At 37.8% G+C, this 20694-nt stretch overlaps 1 pseudogene; it reads left to right on the top strand.

Annotated features, from left to right (window-relative positions):
• Positions 1-3880: 3880 nt before the first annotated feature.
• LOC123850280 (14-3-3 protein zeta/delta-like) lies at positions 3881-20033 on the top strand (annotated as a pseudogene).
• The last annotated feature ends 661 nt before the right edge of the window (positions 20034-20694 follow it).

Raw genomic sequence — 20694 nt, 5'->3', positions numbered from 1 at the left:
ACATATATAAAGAAAGTTAGAGCAAGCCTAAAGTCCTATTTGGCCATCCATTTCAATCCTCTACTTTTTTTTCAAGCCTTTTCTTAAGCTGTTCAAAGCAGTAAAGATGCTAATTTATTACGTAAATTAAGGTTCTTACCTTTCCTGAAAGTGCACAACCAGATAAGGACCTAGAGAGAAAAGTCGTGGCAGGAAATGGAGCAGCCATGGATTATCAAACTGCGGAATGTGGTTATGCCACCAACACAGCTGGTGGAAACATGGATGTCCTCATAAATAAGACATTTCTGAGCTTTGTTCCACTAGACCGTGATCTCCTTGAGTAGGCATCTGCTTTTAATTCATCTTTATGTCCACAGTATTCCATTACAGGACACAGAGTAGATGCCTAATTAATATTTTGGGAAAGTGGAAAGAATATGGAATCCCAGCTCTGCTGCTTACATGTGTGAAATTGGGCAAAATACTTAGTTGTATCCCTTATAACATGGTACTAGTAATAGTTACTTCACAGGATTATTTTAACTTTTAAATGTGCTTGGCATTTGTTTGATGCTCAGTAAATGTTAATTTCCCTCCCATTAATCTTGAATGAATTAAAGAATATTTTCTGTTTTAGGTAGGATTTTTTTTTTTTTGAGCAAAGGCCCTAATCTATAAGTTTGCACAGAATATACTGGAAATAGCAAAAATGTTTGTGATTACATTGCAAAATAATTTAAAAGGGTCATTGATGTAGGGAAATAGGCTGAGGATAAAACCACATGAATAGATTGAGGTCATCCTGTTAAAGACTTCAAATTCCATACTCAATAATTTCAACTTTTCCTTCTAAGAAACGGGAAAGTATTGTAGTTGACCAGTGCCAAACTTAAATTTATGATTTAGAAATAGTCCGTGAGCAAGAGTTTAAAGATAGACTTTGAGGGTGCCTATCCTCATAGAGGTCCAGAGAAGACATGATGAGGGTTCTGGATGGAGGCACCGGCATTGGAGATGGGACAGAGTAGATGGAGGTGAAGCCAAGTTAGGTGCTATCTTGGCAGGACTTGACAAGATATTAGATGTAAGGAATGCAAGAGCAGAAGGATCTGAGCATGGCTCCAATATTTCTAATTTTAAAACTAGGTGAATGACTGCTGTTGATATTAGCTAAGATAGGAATAATTTATATAACCATATAACTGGAGGAAGGTTCATTGGAAAACAATGATAATAATTCAGTGTTAAACTATAACTGCCATTTATTAAGTACCTAAACTGCCACATGCTTTATCTTATTTAACCTTCATACTGCTTCTTTGAGATGGGTGTTATTTTTTTCCATTTTACATGTAAGAAAAATGAGGCTCAGACATACGGATTTGTCCAGATTTACCGAACTGAGTAAGAATTTGAGTATATGTCTGATTCTAAAGATTATGTCTGTAAATGATATGCTACGTTATGCGTCATTAAAGATTTGGAAAATTAGTTTAAGGAGGAAAAAGCAAAACATTTGGCATTATTTAGCCCAGAGAAGTAAAGGCATGTTAATAGCATGAAGCTTTTTTATATAAAAATTGGAAAATTGCCTTTTTTTTATAGAAGGCCAAAAAATATCAATATTTCGGAGTTAGACTGAAGTCAAAACAGATAAGTTATTAAAAAGAACTCATTAAGTCAAAGAAATGTAAGACATTAGAATTGAAATGAGAATTTAAAAGGTTGAAAACCACATCTTTGGGGAATGGTATATAAAAGTGTAAAAAATGTCCCACTAGATTCACATCCTAAGAATAGTACTCCAGAAAATGTGGGAGGAAATGTGTAGCTGTTTTTGTTTTGGAAACTGTTTAATGTCATACACATTTTGCCTAAAAGCATGCAAGAGGTTGTTGTCCTATTAGACAGGAAAGAAGCAGCTCTTATACAAATCAGTAAGTAAATTAGAAACTGCAGCAGCAAAATAGGCCAAAAAAAGTCCTATGACCAAGCAAGGCACAAAGGAAAGAATACAAATGACCAATACACATATGGTGAATACCCTACCTATTATTAATCAAAGAAAGGAAAATTAAAACAATAATATAACATTATTTATTAAATTTGCAAATATATTTGTGATAATATTGTCATCTAGGGTAAGGGAAAATAGCTTTTGATGGAAATGTTAATTGGAAATAATCATGAGAATAACAATACTAAACACTTCTAAGAGTTTCCTCTCTGGCAAGCACTCTAATGATTATTTTGCCTATTTTATCTATCAAATCTTCACAGTCATCATGTGAAGTAGTTCTATGAATCCCATTGTACAGATAAGGAAACTCATCCACATGGAATCAGCCTGTGGTCACACAAGCAGACTGACGCCAGAGCCTGCATTCTACCCTCCCAAAAACTCCATTCGAACTGAAGGGTACCTAAATAATTAGTTAAACGTGCAAACCCTTTACCTCAGCGATTCAAGAATTCCTCTTAAAGAAATGATTAAAGCTTTGATAAAAATTGATGTATGAGAGTAGACAGCATCACATTTTATATAATAGTAAGAAATCAGAAACAACCCAGGGTCCTGCAATGGAGAATAATTAATAGTTATAAATCAATACTGTGGATGCAATCTGTATTATAATGCTTAGAAGATTAATTTCATGGAGGATGATTACATTATGTTTAATTAGTAAAGAAATTGCAGAAGAGTCTATATAGTATAATAATAATCTCTATGAACACAAACCTATATAAACACACACACACACACACCTGAAATATTGGGAAGTTTCTTCATAGAAATGTTAACATGTTCATCCCTGAGTACTTAGGATATCGGTGATATTTAACTGCATGTCTGTATGTTCTAATTTTTCCTCGGTGAGTATGTTAAAACAAACAATCTCTGTCACAATCACAAGCTCCACACCAGTGACTCTTCAGGATACATGAGAACTGAACAAATCCAACAGAAACACGAAGGTCAAAAAAAGCATAACTGAGTCAATGGGGTGAAAATCTGCATCTTTTAACAAACATCTGAAATGTTACTTAAGGACAAAGAAGACTTCCGCTAAGTTGTACTGATGGGAGTAAACAATGGAAAAGCCACTGTCTTCATTACCCACTAATGTATCTGCTAACACTTGCTTTTAGTGGTTCTGGGAGCCTGTCTAATCCCTGGGTGTCCTAAATGATGGCACTTTCACAGCTTCCTGTGGTAGATAGATTATTCTAAAAACTCAGTTTTTATAGTCAGAGGACTCTTTCCTGAGAATCCATTCTAAGGGTTCTCCTTCAATTTCCTCCTGCTCTGTCTTCCTTGCATCTTAGTAATTATTGATTGTTTCTAACTTCTGCAGCCTGACTCATCCTGTAGGTGTTTATGGCAGCAATCTGTATTCTCAGATATTGCCTCTGTAGTCGAACTCATTCATACCCTCATCACCTTAGTGTGACTTCTCTGTATGTCCTCCAGTTGGGTTCAAGTGTATGTGATTTTCCATCGTGTTTAAAACTCTCACTCATGGTGAAGATAATTAAAACTATCTTTTTAGAAAAACGTTAATAGCTGGTCGGACTATGATTTACACACTAGTAACTTTTTGGCCCTGAGAAATGTACCCAAAATATGAACATAATGAGTTAGCCTTCACTTTGTTTAGTCAGCAGAAATATGAGCAATTTATTTTCCGTGGATGATTAGAATGCTTTACTGAGAAGCTTATTGACCTTTTAAGCCGACGTTCTGCCAGACAATGTGACATTCTGCCTAAGCCTGTGATCCATGAGGTTTCCCCCAAAGGTTGTTATTAAGAGGAGGAGGAAGGATAATGCACTGATGCACCCAGGGGTTGTTTTGCTTATTTTCTCAAGACTATGTGAATCTGCCTAATTAGGGAATATGGCGCAGACTCTGGAACCAGACAAGCCTGACGAGAAAGCCAAATCTGTCACCCACCAGCTGTATGACCACAGGTGTGCTGGGTAAAGTCTGAAAACCTTTGTTTCTTTATTTATAAGAAGAGGATACTAATATCTACCAATTAAAGTAGTAAAGTATTTTTTTTGTTCAAAATCTCTTCCATGAAAGTTTTTTGAATGAATTAAGGAAAAAATTTAACTTTTGCACTTCCTACTCTTCTCAAGGGTATAATGACAGCCCTTAGACACAGATTCAGATCTTATTGATAAGTGTTGCAATGATGCTCAGTTTCTTTTTACACTTTTCATGGTTTTAAACATTCATTTCAATCCAAATGAATGGTATTTTTCAACCAGAAATGATATTAATTTATTTCATTTGTTATGCATTGATCATGACAACAACTGCCATTCAATAATCCTTACGGAGAAAATGATATAAACAAAATAGAAGTATAACCAGGGACTCAGCTATCCATCTTAATTAGTAGGCACATATCACTATTTATAGACCTGCCACCTGATACTCTCCCCCTGCCCTTTAATGCAGATGCATCTGTTTGCTTTCTAAATGCTGTCAGTAATAATGTCAAATTATATAGAAGTATTTATCTTGACAGTATTCCTTCACTTTCCCTAGACTTTCTTATTTTAGATCATAGTTGGCCATTTGGTGACTTTTTGTATACTTTCTACTAGTTACAACCATGGACTTCGTGTCAGGCAGACCAGGGGTATCTATTCCTAGAGTTATCATATGTATTGTGCCCATAGGTAAATTACTTACCTTGTCTAGATTTACTCTCTATCCCCAATAACAGTCTCTAAGTGGTTACACTAAGTATTTGTTTAGATAATGCTGATAAAGCATTTAGCACAAATCTTGCCACATTTTAAGTACTCACTTTAACTATGTTAATATCATTGAAATTCGATTTAAAAAGCATAATGCATATATCTGATTTGGGGCTAGGATACTAAAAGCTCAGGAAATCCCGCCATTTGGGGTCACATGGATGGACCCGAAAGACATTATACTAAGTGAAATAAGTCAGCCATAGAAAGACACCTATTCTATGATCTCACTTCTTTGTGGAATCTAAAATAGTCAAACGAAAAGAAACAGTAAGATTGTGGCTCCCAAGGGCTTGCGCGAGGTGGGGAGGTGGGGGAGATAATGATCAGAGGGTACACGGTTTCAGTAATTGGGAGAACTATTATACAGCAGAGTGCCTGTAGCTAATGACACGGTATTGTATACTTAAAAGTTGCTTTACTCATGGACGTCCCTTAACAACGCCTTAGCAGCGGCAATCTATAAACTGCTCGCCATAGCGGTGTTTTGGCCAACTGGCAGGCTCGGCGTGCTCAAGGACTCTCGTAGACTCCCACATCATTGTACTACCTTTTTCTCTTGTCTGCACTGCCGGTTCCCAGGCTGGTAGTCTTTCCTCTTCATTGTTCTATCTGCTCTGAGTCTCAGCTGCAGAGTTGTTGGGTTGTTGTTGTTTTTTTTTTTTCTTTTAATGAAGAAAACTTTCTTCCCAGTGATCTCTGCAAGATTTTCATGAATGGCAACTGCTCCCTCAATTCTGAAACAATATCCTCCCAGGTTCTCTTTTCCTTTCTTACCAGCTGTTTGTCACAAATATCAACACATTCTCCTTTGTTGTGCATTTAGTTTTCTCTCTCTCAGCAAATAACCTTGATTCTACGTAACAAAAGGGAATGTAGACAGCTGATCCAGGAAACAAAACTTTTTACCCCGAGGACCCGGGATGGGCATTGAGGGGACCATATATGTCCACTAATTAAAAATATACATGTATTATTCCCTGTTATACATCTGTTCCTCTGTGGATGCCTTCCACTATCTTGTGATTATTTCACTCAGTTCTAGTGGATTCCATAGCATTCCTCATGGAAGATCTAGCTCAGTTTCTCCTTCCTCTTCAAGCCTTCAGTCTTCTCAAGTCCTCTCTTGCTTATTCTCACAGAGAATAAGGCTATTTAATACGATATTGTAATTTAATTTGTACAAATTCTGACATGTGATTCCATGTATTTTTCAGGGCTTTCTCTAGCCTCAGAGGAATTGTGTTTTCCTTAAACTTATATCCTCACAAGAATTAGTTGTCGGGGGGCGCCTGGGTGGCTCAGTCAGTTAAGCGTCTGCCTTTGGCTCAGGTCATGACCCCAGGGTCTTTGGATGGAGCCCCACATCAGGCTCCCTACTAAGCAGGGAGTCTGCTTCTCCCTCTCCCACTCCCCTTGCTTGTGTTACCGCTCTCGCTCTGTCTCTCTCTGTCAGATAAATAAATAAAAATCTTTAAAAAATAAAAAAAAATTTAAAAAGGAGGTTACCACCTTTAAAAAAAAAAAAAAGAATTAGTTCTCAGCCCTAGACTGAACAAAAAGATGATTGAGAAGACAGAGAATTAACAGGATGAAGATGAAGAAGCCATCTTAAAGGAGGAGCAAAAGTCAGCCAGGTTGCCTTAGTTTTAGGTCCACCAAAAGCGGCGCCTGAGACTAAGGCTTATATGCAGGTAGTTTGTTTGGGAATTGATCCTACACTGCACAAGTAAGGGACAGCAGGAGCAAAACAGGGAAGGTGGGCAAACCAATGTAAGCATATGTTATTGGGTTGGATACCAAGACTAGTAACTGGTGCTTGATTATGTGGAAATTTCTCAGGAACTTTTTAGAATATTCTCAAAACTATCCACCCAGAGGGTGAAGGAGGAAACATTTATTTATATCTCCTATTGTTCAAGAATGGTATTTACCCAAAGAATACAAAAATGCTAATTTAAAGGGATACATGCACTCCTATGTTCATAACAGCATTATTTACAATAGCCAAGATATGGAAGCAGCCCAAGCATCCAACAACTGATGAGTAGATAAAAAAGGGGGGGAAATCAGAGGGGGAGACGAACCATGAGAGATGATGGACTCTGAGAAACAAACTGAGGGTTCTAGAGGGGAGGGGGTGAGGGGATGGGTTAGCCTGGTGATGGGTATTAAGGAGGGCACATACTGCATGGAGTACTGGGTGTTATACCCAAACAATGAATCATGGAATACTACATCAAAAACTAGTGATGTAATATATGGTGATTAACATAATAAAAAATTTAAAAAATAAACAAAACAAAAAAGATATATATGTATGTGGTGTGTGTGTGTATATATATGTGTGTATATATATGTATGTATGTAGTGGTGTATGTGTATATGTATATATATGTATGTATGTGGTATGTGTATATATATGTATAGTGTGTGTGTGTGTGTGTGTGTATATATATAATGGAATATTATTCAGCCATAAAGAATGAAATCTTGCCATTTGCAATGACATGGATGGAGCTAGAGAGTATAATGCTAAGTGAAGTAAGTCAGTCAGAGAAAAGAAAGTATCATATGATTTTAGTCATATATGGAATTTAAGATACAAGACAAACGAGAAAAAAAAAAAGAGAGAAAGAGAGAGAGAAAACCAAGAAATAGACTCTTAATTATAGCGAACTGATGGTTACCAGAGAGGAGGAGGTGGGAGCATGTATCAAACAGGTGATGGAGATGAATGGGTGCACTTGTCTCTTTTTTTTTTAAGATTTTATTTATTTATTTGACAGAGAGAGAGACAGCGAGAGAGGGAACACAAGCAGGGGGAGTGAGAGAGGGAGAAGCAGGCTTCCCGCTGAGCAGGGAGCTCAATGCAGGGCTCTATCCCAGGACCCTGGGATCATGACCTGAGCCGAAGGCAGACGCTTAACGACTGAGCCACCCAGGCGCCCTGAGTTCACTTGTCTTGATGAGCATGGGTGATACATGGAATTGTTGAATCACTCCATTTTACACCTGAAACTAACACTGCATGTTAACTAACTGGAATTAAAATAAAAATTTAAAAAGTCAAAAAAAAAAGTGAAAAAGAAAAAAGAAAAAGAAAAGAATGGCCCCATGGGCACCAATTTCTCCTGTACCCATTCATGACCATCAGGCAAATATCCACCAGCGTCTCACATGGCAGCGTGAGAAAAACCCAGGGCAGGATATGAAACATACACATACGGCCCACACTTGGGTCAGACTCCTTGAAGTCACCACAAAGCTACTGACACACAGCGTCGCACGTCAGAAATGGACCCAGGAGGGTTTGAAGAGACACATAAGAAATACCTGATTCTCAGATCAAGGGAGGAGAGGTAGCACAGACATAAGGAAAAACAATACAGTGGGGGCGCCTGGGTGGCTCAGTCGGTTAAGCGACTGCCTTCGGCTCAGGTCATGATCCTGGAGTCCCGGGATCGAGTCCTGCATCGGGCTCCCTGCTCATCAGGGAGTTTGCTTCCCTCTGACCCTCCCCCCTCTCCTGCTCTCCTGCTCTCTCTCTCTCATTCTCTCTCTCAAATAAATAAATAAAATCTTTAAAAAAAAAAAAACAATACAGTGGTGTGAGCAAAGAATGATTTAAAAAAGTAATGCATCAAGAATAGTCATGTAAAACCAGGTATGGTGAGACAAGAAACTGGAGAAGTAGATGGAGCTTTCATGGCATGCTAAGAAACTTGGAATTAATTCTGTAATTAATGGGGAATAAATGAATGATTTAAAGGGATGTCATCGTTGCAAATGTTTCAATCTATAATAAAGCAGTCGGCAAGAATTGGGACAAAAAAACAATGTTGGAAAGCAATAAATGGAATGACAGGAAGAAAAATATTATTTGAAAAGTTGGTACTTTTGCTTCAGCAAATGATATGTCAAGTCAGTGGCTCTAAACTAGGGGCAATTTTGCCTCCCAAGGGACATTTAGCAATGACTAGACATTCTTGTTTGTCACAAATGGGAGGATGCTACCATATGGGGAGAGGACAAGGAGGCTGCTACATATTCAACACACATAACAGCTTCCGATAACAAAGGATTATCCAGCCCCCAGTGTCAGTAGTAAAGTGGAGAAACCATAGATTAGGTACTTTGTTTTAGCTCAACCAAAGGATATAAGTATGCATATACTTATACATATACATAGCTTGATGGCATTGAAGAAATAACAAAGTAATAAGGAAGATAAGCAAGATCCAGGGGCAGAAGGAAAACCAAAGAAGGTAAGGTTTTTATTATGATAGTGTCGAAGTAAATTTGGCGAGAACATATACCTTAATAATACTGAGTTTTTCACCCCATGAACATGAGACAGCTCTAAATTATTTATCCTTTTTGAAATCTGTTAGCAATTATTTGCAGTTACACAGAAGTCTTTCATGTCTTTTTAAAAAATATCTTCCTAAGTATTTTGGGTTTTATGATGCTCTTATAAATACTGTTTTATTTTATCTTCCAATTGTTTGTTATTAACGTATAAATAAAATTGACTTTTTGGATTGACCTTACTAAATTCACTTATTAATTATAGAATTAAAAACCTTGTAAATTTAATTTTCTCCAGTAGAGTTTTTTTTTAATAATCTTATAACTGGATGACTGAAAGCACCCTGTTGCATCCTAAAATTACTCACTCTGATTGACCAGTTGTTTTCAGACATTTTTAGTGGCAAAAACCTTTATTCAAATGAAATTTTAACTGGAAGCCCAAACAAATATAACAGATAAATCAGAATTTCTCTGGCTGAAGTTTGTGTGAGATGAGGGAAGCAAAACCCAACCTGCTTAGCCCAGCAACCACCAGTGTGTATTATGTGGGAATTTGTCAGAGCCCCCAAGGGCTCCACAGAACATAGCTAGCAAACCAGAGCAGGTTCTGGGGGCCTTGCATACAGAATAAGAATTCAAACTTTAGGAAATAGTCAAATGTCTATATTTATTGAATGAAAAATTTTTATTGAAAGATAATGTAACATAAACAGAGAAAGAGAAGCATAAGTGCATATGGGACTATTTTAAAAACATAAGAAAACACAAGGAAAGTGGAGTAACTTTGAGCATAGGCAAAACTCAGAATGGGAATCAGAGATAGTCTATTATCCCTGGAAAATCCAATGTCAAATTAAAAGCATGGAAAAACAAAGAAAATAAGAAGGGAACACACACATGTGCGTACACACACACACACACACACACACACACACACCTTCCCTAGAGAGACAGAATAGCAGAAGCTTTTGAGTCCAATGGTAAAAATTTGAATCCTTGCTCAAATTGATACTACTGTGTGACCTTGAGCCAACTTCCTTCAACTCTCTAACCCTTAATTGGTTTATCTATAAAATCAGCTTTTTTGAAGTTATGGAAGTAAAGTACTTCCCTTCAGTAAGAGCTTACTTATGGGTTCCTTAAAAAGAAAAGTCTCTACCCCCACCCCCACCCACCCAATTCAGCACCCTTCTCTATCAGGCTAGCTCTCCTAAAATTGTACATGCATAAGCTAAATAGTAATGGTGAACTTGTGCACATTTGATTTTTAGAAATTATGGCATAATAGCAAGAGCATCCATGCCATATAAAAAAATCAATTCCAGGTAGATTAAAAACCTAAATGTGAAAGGCAAAACCATAAAGCTTTTAGAAGATAATATGGAGGAATATATTAATATCTTTGGTATCTTAAAATACAAAAAGCAGTAGCCATGAAGAAAAAGATTAATAAATTCAACAATGTTAAAATTACCATCATAATTTTGCCTTCTTCAAAAGATATCATTTTTAAAAAGTCAAGCACCATGGAATGGAAAAAGGTATTTACCTCACATATAGCTGATAAAAGGATTTTATCCAGATTATTTATGATAAGGAAGAAAACTCTAAAAAGTCAGACAACCAGAGAGTAAAACAGGTAAAAGACTTAAGAGAACATTTCACAAAAGAGGAAACCAAATAACTAGTAAACATACACTAAAGGCACTAAACTTCAGAAGTCAAGAAAATGCTAAATAATATTTTACTTCATACTAATATATGTTAACAAGCATATAGAGCTACCAGAATTCTCCTACATGGCTGGAAGAATTGTAAATTGGTACCTCTTTGATAAAGCTTTGTCTTTGGTGAACAATATACCATAATCTAGAAGTGTTGACGAGGTAGTCCCTTTAAATTTCTTTATTTATTTATTCATGAAAGTCAGAGAGAGAGAGAGGCAGAGGCAGAGGGAGAGAAGCAGGCTCCCCGCCTAGCAGGGAGCCCGATGCGGGACTCGATCCCAGGACCCTGGGATCATGACCTGAGCCGAAGGCAGACGCTTAACCATCTGAGCCACCCAGGCGCCCCGAGGTAGTCCCTTTAATTCAGAAATTTCACCCCTGTGTATAGTCCACAGAGATAAACATGCTTATTTGCAATAGATACAGAATGTGGAGAGCACAGTTGTTCATAATTGTCAGATATTGGAAGCAATCCAAATGCCACACAACTTTAGAATGGGAAACACATTGTGGATACATAAATAAAGCAGACCACAGGTACAGCAAAAATAGTGTCTCTAAAAGGCATCATTTTGAACGAAAGAGAGCAAGTAACAAAAGATCATAGACACTGTGTTTACAGAGAGTTCTAAAAAAGACAAAATGAAACTATGTTTAAAAGTGCGATGAAACCCAACACCCAGCCCTCCCCACCATGAGAAAGGAAACTCCTCACCTCAATAGACCTCAGCTGGAGTCAGAAGTAGGGGTCTTTTACAGGTCAGGAGCTGGAGCTCCCTGGGCAGAGAGCCTCCTTGCTTCCACTCAGTCCCACACCTGCACACACACACACACACGCACAAACACACACGTGTGCACAGTTACAACAAGGAAACTCACTCATACTACTCTTGCCTCCGGTCACAGTACCTGTGCACCCCTAAATGTACAAGAACAGGCATGCTCAGCTGCCCTCTGGTTCGTTGCCAATACTGCACATACACACCCCTCCCACCCACTTGCACTGGCAGGGAATTTTTCAAACTCGTTCATCCTTTAAAAAAATGTATATATGAGTAGCAAACTTACAAAGGAACTCAAAGAAATGATTTAAAATGAGTTAGGAGAATAGCCGCCTCTGGGGAGAAATGAGGGATCTGTGATTTGTGAGGCCCATCAGTCAGGGTCCCAAACAACTGTAACAGAGGAGAAATTACAAACATGTAACTACAATTCTGAGAAATACGTTATGGCTCAGGGAGGTACACGCGGAGGAAGGGGTGTCCTTCCTCAAGATTGGGGCTCGTACCTTGTTAAGAAAGGGTGGTAGTTGGCGCCCACAGCGTCACGGAGTTACCGAGGCCGAAGGTGGTTCACAGTCACTGGGCAAGCAGGAAACATCCCTCTGGGGTACAGACGGGTCAAGGTCGGCTGATAGACACCGAGGGAGTTAGGACATCACCTCGTTGAGAATCCTGCACAGCAATGCGGCACATACTTAGAGACCATACATGCCAAAGGCAACACACACTGCAGTAACAGAAACCCCTTCCTCTGGCAAAGTCCCTCTAGCTCCCTCTACCGATAACGCTTAATATCGCATGGGCAGCCAAGAAAAAAGTACTTCGAGCTCTATTGCGGAGCAGATAAAAAAAAGGCGGGTTTCAAGGCGAGAGGCGATCAACTGATAACTGGCACAGAGGAGCTAGAGAGCCTTCTGTGACGCCTGTAATGTTCTAATACTTCACGGCTGTGATAATTACACAGGTGTTCTCATTACAGCTATTGTTAAGCTGAATAAGTATTATGCATGTTTCTGTACGTTATCTTTCATAAGATGTTGATTTTAAAAATCAAATAAGCATACATATGATTAGCATTTAGCTAACTTAAATTGTACCATATCTCCTGCTGTTAACGAACCACAAATTCTTTGTGGCTTACACCTAATTTTTCCTCGTCCTGAATCCATTGTCCTTAAAATGGAGATGGTAATACCTGTCCAGTTATTTGAAGCAATTCACATTTTCTAACAAAAGAAAAGGAAAAAAAATAAGTTAATATGTACAAAAGTGTTTTGAAGGCCATGTAAACGTGTATAATTAAAAATAAGAATTATTAATTTGTCAATAATTTTGAAAACTCTGGTTTTTGCAAAGAAAAGTATATTACTCAGTGTTCTCCAGAAAAACAGAACCCATGAGATATATACATAAAATAAGTGATTGGCTCACATGATTATGGAGGCCGAGGATTCCCACAATCTGTCTTCTTCAAGCTGGATACCCGGGAAAGCCAGTGGGGTAATTCTAGTCCAAGTCTGAAGGCCTGAGAACCAGGAGAACCAATGGTCTAAGTCCCAGTTCAATGGCAGGAAAAGATCAATGTGTCACCTCAACAGTCAGGCAGAGAGAATTCTCCCTTCCTCCACCTCTTTGTTCTATTCATTCCCTCAACAGATTAGATGATGCCCATCTACATTGTGAAGACAATCTACTTCACTCTGTTCACAAATTCAAGTGCTAATCCCTTCCAGAAAAACCATCGCAGACACATCTAGAAATATTTATTCAAATATCTGAGTCAAATCCAGTCAAATTGACACATAAAATTAACCATCATAAAAAGCACATATTCATTTTAACAGTATTATTACTACCAAAAAGACCAAGAATTAAAAGACTAATGCTGGTCTTCTTATTGAGAATCAAGAGCGTGTATACAATTATTTACAGAAAAAGTAAATGTTTTTTCTCTTACTGTCTGAAGCATATATTTTCCAAGCTGAAAGTGACCTAGAAATTATCTAGGCCAATCCTTCATTTGTAAATATGAAAACATTGATGACAGAAATGCTCCTGTGTTCAGTTAATGAATTCCAGAGTTAGAATTATAATCCAATCTCCTAACACACAATTTATGTCCATCCCAGAATATTACACTGAGGATCTTAACAAATCCCCTACAGTTGCAGAAAATCTGTGAGTATGAAAAGAAGCAGCAGCTGTGGTCTACTTCCTTCTTTACTCATTTGATTCTCCCCTTTTGAGTAGGTTTGAAGCTGAGATTTATTACCAATCAGTAGGCTCTGGCCGTGTGAGGGGAAGATGAGCCTGTCTTAATGGAATAAAAAATGAAAAGTGTGATAAGATGTAATGAAGTGAAATAGAAGCTCTGCTCAATGCCCAAAGAAGACCGTCACTGTTTGGGGGTGCAGCAGGCCGGGCTATGCTTAGGTGGGCACACACGAGATCAGGACTGTGTCGAGTGAACATGCTGTCATTTGAGTCTCTGAAATCCCACACATCTATGAGTTGATGTGAAGAATGAATGGCAGCACAATGTTATTATGATACTTAATCTTAGTTAAAATCCAGTTTGAAGAAAGGAGTTGAAGCAAAGTTTGGCTCTGCCCTCTAATGACTTATTTTTTTTAAGAATTTATTTATTTATTTGAGAGAGAGAGAGAGAGAACAAGAGAGAACATGAGTGGAGGGGGTAAGGGCAGAGGGAGAGGAAGAAGCAGACTCCCAACTAAGCAGGGACCCTGATGCGGGGCTCGATCCCAGGACCCTGGGATCATGACCTGAGCCGAAGGCAGACATTTAACCAACTGAGCTACCCAGGTGCCCCTCTAATAACTTATTTAAATAATAAGTTCTGAACCAGTTCTACCCCAGAGTTCATCAATAGGTTACAAAACACACTCGCAGACAATAATTACTACAATCTCGTCGCAGAGCAGGCGGAGGTTATTTGGGGAACTTGGGCAGAGAAAGTGTTCCTCGCCTAAAATCAGAAACCCTGAGTCTTTGTGAAGTTTTGACTTGTATAAGAGTTGAAACAGCTCTGACATCCTCCATTACCTGTGGAATGTAAAATGCAGCCATTCTTAGCTGGATGACAGTGATAAAGTGCAAACTAATGGTGTTCACCCTCTGCACAGACCCTGATGTACCTGGCCTTTTCAAAACAGGGAGGCTAATGTCTAACAAGTCATGTAAAAGTCATAGTGAATGAACCTTAAAGTAAATGCAACATAACATCCCTTTGCATTTCAGTTTTCCTTGAAATATCATCACTTTAAGTTCAGAGTCAAAGCCAAAAGGCAACGATTCTGGGTGAGTTTTGAAATGTGTGTTAACTTAACCAGAAAACAATCCAGCAAAAAGAAGGCTGAATCACTTGCTGTCGCTTGGCAGTTTTAGCACTCGCTTTTCGCTTTGGTAATCAAGGTGCTGGAATTGGATTCAAGATACTTTCCCTGAAATTAGAATTCAATCATTTTTAGTCAAAAGCTAAAACAGCAATTTATGAAAATATAAATTAATTTCATCATAGAAAATACTGGAAATGGAGGCTTTTTGAATACCTCCCATGTAGAGATGTTTTTGCATATGTTATATGCAAAATGACTACACATAACCTTCTGAGTAGATACACTTCTATTTTTTTCTCATTTTACTGACATGGCAATTCAAGTTTAGAAACGTAAAAGAATCGTTCAAAGTAATGAATTCCGTAGGTGGCAGATCATAATAGAACTGCAGCCTTGGGGCACCTGGGTGGCTCAGTCGATAAGCGTCTGCCTTCAGCTCGGGTCATGATCCCAGGGTGCTGGGATCGAGCCCCGTATTGGGCTCCCTGCTTGGCGGGAAGCCTGCTTGTCCCTGGGATCGAGCCCCACGTCAGGCTCCCTGCTCCGTGGGAGGCCTGCTTCTCTCCCTCCCACTCCCCCTGCTTGTGTTCCCTCTCTCGCTCTCTCTGTCAAATAAATAAATAAAATCTTTAAAAAACAAAAAAAAAAAAAACAAAAAAACTGCAGCCTTGTTCATAATTTGTTTGTTTTAAATATATAACACAACATTAACTCTGTTAACCACTGTATTTAGAGCAGAACAAACTGCATCATATAGGTGCTTGGTTGGTTAGTTTAACCTGTATGCATCTCCTTCTATAGTAGAACACTGGGTTTCTATCACACTTCTAAGACTGCAGGAGGGAGGGTAGGGAGCCAGGATGTCACAGAGGAAGTATGAGAGAAGAAAGAGTGATTGAAAAATGGCACACAAGATTAGTGAATCAGAATTGAGGTGCTCCGGCTTCCAAGGCACATCACTGTAAGAAAATAAAATTAAGAGAAAAAGATTCGGACTTCAGAAAGAAAATAAAACGCTTCCTCAGCTCTGACCTAATCAGCTGAAGGGTTTTGTAGTTGAGATTTGTCTCTCTCCACTTCCTCCTTTTAGAGACGTCTTAAATACTTAAAGGCTTCATGCATTCTCCTTTAAACAGAAACTTCCATAGAGAAAAGGCTACAGCTTGATCCTTCCATAATTGTGAGTTACGGTTTGTGGCCCATATTTTTTCCAACTTTATTGAGAAATGATTGACAAATAAAAATCATATATATTTAAGGTGTACAATGTGACATTTTAATATATGTGTACATTATGAAATGATTACCACAATCAAGCTAATTAACATATTCAGCACCCTGCTTAGTTATGTGTGTGTGGCAAGAACACTTAAAGATCTAAGAAGATAAGATCTAAAAAGATCTAAGAAGAAGGATAAACCTTGAGGCTTCTACACCTGACTGGCAATGAGATTCAACTAATTAAACAAACAAGTAAAAGTGAGAACAAGAGCTCAGAAGGTAATTGGTATAATCTACACCTATGTACCTGCAGTGACCAACTTGTGATCAAACAGACATCATATGGATTCAGAATGTAGCCTCCAATTTAATTTCAGGATGAGCGCTTTTTATTATTTTTTGTTTTTATTTTTATTTTTTTGAGAGAGAAAGTGCAAGCAGGGGGAGGGGGTGGGCAGAGGGAGAAGGAGAGAGAGAATCTTAAGCAGGCTCAGCACAGAGCCCGAGGAGGGGCTTGATCTCACCACCCTGAGATCATGACCTGAGCCAAAACCAAGAGTTGGACGCTCAACTGACTGAGCCGCCCAGGCGCCCCAAGATAAGAGCTTTATAGAAAGCTGCCTTCATCTTGCTACTTCTCTATAATATGAAAAATAAAGCAAAATTATCTTCTCATTGGAATTAATTTGTACAATAAATAGGTAGTCTAATTTGTATAAATGTACCCTCTCCCCTTGGGATTCAGTAAAGTAAAATAGATGAATGTGTTTTGTTACCTGTTAAATGACACTCTTTTCTGGATGTTAGTCATATTTTATTTTATTTTATTGTTTGGTGTTTTAAAGTGTCCATTTATCATCTTTTTAAAGATACATATTTTTAAAACTTTTTACTAAAGGTCAAAAAGTTAAACATCACTAAATATCTTTATTTTCCATAAATTGGTTCTTATGCAAAAAAAAAAAAAAATGCTGAATAAGAGTATAAATGACAAGGTGGGCCATTTAGAAGGGTAGGGCACTCCAGATCTGGATAATAAATTAATCCAGTTTAGTGATGCTAATAAATTAGGCATTTCCTGGAAAGTTCCAACATCTTTATAACATTTTTACAATGTTTCCTAACTTTTGGTCAATGCTATTTTTCTTTAGAATTACAGATACTGGTATGGAGGAAAAGCTTCTGGTTCTATCATGATACAAAGAATATATATTCCAAGGTGGTTTTGTTTCAGAGAGGAGTTTTTGTATTCCCTTTAGTTAGCTTACCTTAGTTTATTTTTGTTTGTTTTCAACTGAAGAGAAGGAAAATATATAGATGTTGTTCCAAAATAGCACAGGGAAAAAAATACAGAGAGATAGTAAGAAGAGCCTGTCAATGCAGGTGTGAGACGCCCCAGTGACTCTCCCACCATAGATGCAGTCTGGCAGATTTTCTTGGGCTTTGACAGGAATAGACAGAGTATTAGTGAAAAGGATCACACAGTTACACTCAGGGTTGTTGATACCTCTTCAAGAAATAAAAATCAACTTGTTCTTTCTTTCCTCAGTTAATCATTTTCGGTTTGATGTATAGGTTTCCAAACACATATAAGTCCACTGAGAACCTGTTTCTACAGGTTATTTTCTAGGGTGAGAAGGATCTTGAATCCAGCCTCTCTTAGGTAGAAAATTCCTCTTCCAAAGCTCAGGACAAAACCGTATCACAAAATGTCATTATAGAAACACTTAATTGGGACAAAATTATTTCTAAATAAACTCTTTTTTTTTTTTAAAGATTTTATTTATTTATTTGACAGAGAGAGACTCAGCAAGAGAGGGAACACAAGCAGGGGGAGTGGGAGAGAGAGAAGCAGGCTTCCCGCCGAGCAGAAAGCCTGACGCGGGGCTCGATCCCAGGACCCTGGGATCATGACCTGAGCCGAAGGCAGACGCTCAACGACTGAGCCTCCCAGGCACCCCTAAATAAACTCTTTATAATTGTCCTATGTTGAGTTCTTACTCTGTGCTAAATGCCTTGTATATATTATTTCATTTAATACTATAAACGTATTAAAACCTATCAAATATGTACTGTTATTATTATCTTGATATTACAGAAGAGGAAGACAGGATATAGAAGATTTACTTGTTCAACACCAAATAGCCACTATTACAGAGTTAGAATGCGAACCCAGGCCTACCTGTTTCTGAAGCTTACACCCTCAGTGTTTGCTTTCTACTACCTCTCAAGCAATGGATGTCAGTACAAGAAAATAGTCTGGATGATATCCGACAGCTAATTAATGTGTTGGAGCACTGGTACACGTATCTTTATAAATCAGTTCTATCAAAGAAATGATAGTGATTGCTAAGTGGAATTCCCTCTCTCGCTGTGTCTCTGTCAAACAAATAAATAAAAATAAATAAAATCCTTAATCTATCTGGTGATGATTTTATTTTTGTGGGTAACCAGTCATCCAGTTTCATTTACTGAATTCTCTCACCTTTCCTTACTGTTGAGACAGGCCACCTCTGAGGTACCTAAATTTCAGTGGATACCTAAGTCTAGTTCTGAGTTCTCTGTTCGATCCCATTGGCCAATTTTCCATCCCTGTGCCAGTTACATACTGTCTTTATCATTATAGCTTATAAAAAGTCCCATAATTAATATGAATAAGCCTGTAATATTTTATTTTCAAAATGAAATACGAAGCAACAGTCAAAATGAATGAATTCTAACTAACTACAATAATAAGTATGAACATTAACAATATATTATTTGTAGAAAAAAAGCCCTAAATTATTATATATAGCATCATATAATTTTTAATAAAGTTAAAAACGACTGAAAAACACTCCTTTTATGGGTAAATAAGACAATTAAAAGAAATTATACAAAAAGAAAATGTGTAAGACTGCTCTTCTTCAGGCTTATATTAGAAAATCTGTAAATATAATTCACCACATTAAGGTATTAAAAGAGAAAAACAATATGACTATTTCAAATAGGTTCAGGGAAAGCATTTGATAAAATTCAAAAAAAAACTTTTAGTAATTCAGAAATAGATGCGAATACCATTGATCTGATAAAAATATCTTTGAAAACAAAAGGGCAGAAATTACTGAGCCCCCTCCATCTTCTACCAACCACTTCAGACTCAAAAAGGAAAAGTTAAGCTGGAATAGAAGCAAAACTGACCAAGTAGGCTAAGCAGTCTGATGACATGGCAGCCCGCATAATGTCTGTAACCAAGCAAGGAGCCGAATTATCTCCAATGAGGAAAGTATCTTTTTCTCAGTTACTTGCAAAACATGTAAAAAGCCATAGGTCATTTTGGAGAGTCATCTCAAGTACTGAGCTAAGGACAGAAGATGCTGAGGAAAAAAAAAAAAAAGATTATTCATGAGTAGAGAGAAAAAACCGTGACGAAGCTTAGAGTACATCTGCAATGATATACTATCTCTTTTGGAGAAGTTCTTGATCACAGTGCTTTGCAAGCAGAGAGCAAAATCTTCTCTTTGAAAGTGAAAGGGGACTCTTACTATTACATGGCTGAGGTAGCTTCTGGTGCTGACAGGAAAGGGATTGTGAATCAGTCACCACAAGCATACCAAGCAGCTTTGAATAAGCAGAAAGGACGTGCCAATGGACACATCCTATCAGATGGGGTCTCATCCTTAACTTTTCTGTCTTCTCCTATGAGGTCTGAACTCCTCTGACCAAGCCTGCTCTCTTGTGTAGACAACTTTTGATGAGACCATTGCTGAACTTGACTGAGTGAAGAGTCATACAAAGAGAGCAGGCTAATAATGCAATGACTGAGAGGCAACTTGACCTTGCAAACACTGGATACCCAAGGAAACAAAGCTGAAGCAGGAAGAAGAGGGGAAAATTAGCCTTCCAAATTTTGTCTGCCTCATTCTAAAATTTACAGAGTAGATTGTTTGTCTCCCAAGCTATCCCACAGAGAGGTTTTTGTTTATGATTTGTGATAGGTTTATGTTACTTCTATTTGAATTTTTATCTTTCTTGTGCGGTTTTTCTGTTTAGTATTAGAGGAGTAGAGCTGATTGAGTGTAGGGAATTGTCTTTCTTTTTTTGGCATTTATTTATTTATTCATTGTTAATCAAGTTTTTATTTTAATTCCAGTATAGTTAACATAGAGTGTTATATTAGTTTCAGGTGTACCATATACCGATTCCATACATCATCTTATGCTCATCATCACAAGAGGACTCCCTGGGAGGTGTCTGGTTTTGAGGCACGTAATATAGGAATGGTGGCATTTTTATACAACTTATAAATGTTTGGCCCAGTCCTTTGGGTATATTGTGGCTATAACTCAATGGTATGACATGTTAAATGAAGTGTATTTGTGGGATACACACTCTCAGTGTGCACACTTTGAGTTGACACACAATATTACATCTGTGTCAGGTGTACAACATAGTGACTGGACAACTCTAGACATTATGCTGTGTTCATCACAAGTGTAGCTACCATCTGTCACCATACAACTCTATCACGATACCATTGACTATATTCCCCATGCTGTA

Source organism: Mirounga angustirostris, unplaced genomic scaffold, assembly GCF_029215605.1.
Source record: "Mirounga angustirostris isolate CCGP_5_RB_7025 unplaced genomic scaffold, mMirAng1.0.hap1 SCAF_15, whole genome shotgun sequence".
Taxonomy (NCBI): Eukaryota; Metazoa; Chordata; class Mammalia; order Carnivora; family Phocidae; genus Mirounga; species Mirounga angustirostris.
Note: the sequence above shows the minus strand (reverse complement) of the source record. Positions and strands in the feature narration are given on the sequence as shown.